The sequence below is a fragment of the Scleropages formosus genome, chromosome 10, assembly GCF_900964775.1.
Source record: "Scleropages formosus chromosome 10, fSclFor1.1, whole genome shotgun sequence".
In the NCBI taxonomy this organism is placed as follows: domain Eukaryota; kingdom Metazoa; phylum Chordata; class Actinopteri; order Osteoglossiformes; family Osteoglossidae; genus Scleropages; species Scleropages formosus.
Window position 1 is genome coordinate 8401106 of NC_041815.1, and position 1616 is coordinate 8402721.

A 1616-nucleotide genomic window follows, 5' to 3' on the forward strand; every position below is an offset into this window, starting at 1 on the left:
AAAAATGGCAAAACTATTTTTTTGAGGATGTATCACAGCTTGCTTTATTGTTTTGATCTATTGACTTCTGCAAGAAATACATTTAAATCATTTTTAAGATTATTTCTCTCATGAGGAAATTTCAAGTTAACAGTATTTAATAGGCAACCAAAGATGTGCATCTTGAAAAGATATTTAAAAAATACAGTTAAGATACATGTTTGTAATTCAATATTTTTTATTTCAACTGGCTTACTTGAGTCTTATGGGGACTTTTTTCCACACTTCATTGCTTTTATTACTTGCTGTCTTATTTCTTTTGTCCTGATACCATAAATTATTGGATTTAAACAGGCAGGCACAAGCAAATACATTGTGCTGATCACCATATGACTATTGAAGGACATGTCATTTTTTATTCTGTAGGAAAGAAACGATGTTAAGGCAAAAATTAAACCCACAAACATGACAATAATATGAGTGATGCATGTACTGAATGCTTTTTGACAAGATCTGCCTGATTTAAACAGAGAGACAAATATTCTCACATAGGAAACAACAATAAAAAGGACATCAGCTGCTAAGATGAAGAAAGCGGCACAGTCCTACAACACTGTTAACATATATGGGACCACATGCAAGGGTGACCAATGCCATGTGTTCACAGAAGCAGTGCTTAATCTCATTGGACTGGCAATATGACAAAGATCGAGCTAGGCCAACTATTGCTGAAATGAAAACTGCATTTCTGAGCATCGGTATAATTACAAATTTCAGGAATGCAGAGAATCTCATGTGTTCATTGTAATGGAGTGGAGTGCAGATGGCGTAGAAACGATCCAGGGCCATCCACAGCAAAACAGTAGACTGCACTGATTGAAAAAAGTGAATGCAGAACATCTGAACCAGGCAACCCATCAGAGAAATATGGTTCCAGTTAAACAAGAGATTAAGAAGCATATTTGGAACAAAGAATATTGGTATAACCAAATCAACAAAAGCCATCACACAAATCAGCAGGTACATTGGAGAATGCAGAGCCCTGTGCGATAAGATTATAAATATAATCATGGAGTTTGCAGTGATTGACATTACAAACAAGAGGAAAAATGGGATGAAGAGAAGTTGTTTCCACTCTTTGGGTCCCGAGAAGCCACTTAGTATGAAGTCCGTATGAGAGATATTTCTTGCTGCATATTCCGACATCTTGCTGCACAGTGTGGCACTTTCAAAAACACCTAGAGAAAGCGAGAATGTAAATGTTTCAATTAGTATCTAGCAGTAACTTTTTTTCATATATTGAAGAAAAGCATTATTTCAAAATTAAATCATAAAGCACAGACAGCTGTGTACGTTCATGTTTTATCTACAGATATACAACAGAACTTTCTATAGTGCTTTTGACTGTCATCTACCCAAAAATCGATATACATGATACATACATATTAAACACTGTAATAAGTGAAAAACTATACTGATCTAAGTTATAATTGTGTTTTGAAATAATTACTGAATAATAATATTAATGATTTTGAAAAGGCAGCCCATGATTCATTTTATATATGAACTCACAATCTCTATAAATTTTATTCAAAAGAAATAAATCACATAAAGAGCATTATGCATTTTCTTTTTCG

General features: G+C 33.7%; 1 pseudogene; it reads right to left on the reverse strand.

Annotated features, from left to right (window-relative positions):
- Positions 1–242: 242 nt before the first annotated feature.
- Positions 243–1185, reverse strand: LOC114911661 (olfactory receptor 52D1-like; annotated as a pseudogene).
- Between the last annotated feature and the right edge of the window lie 431 nt (positions 1186–1616).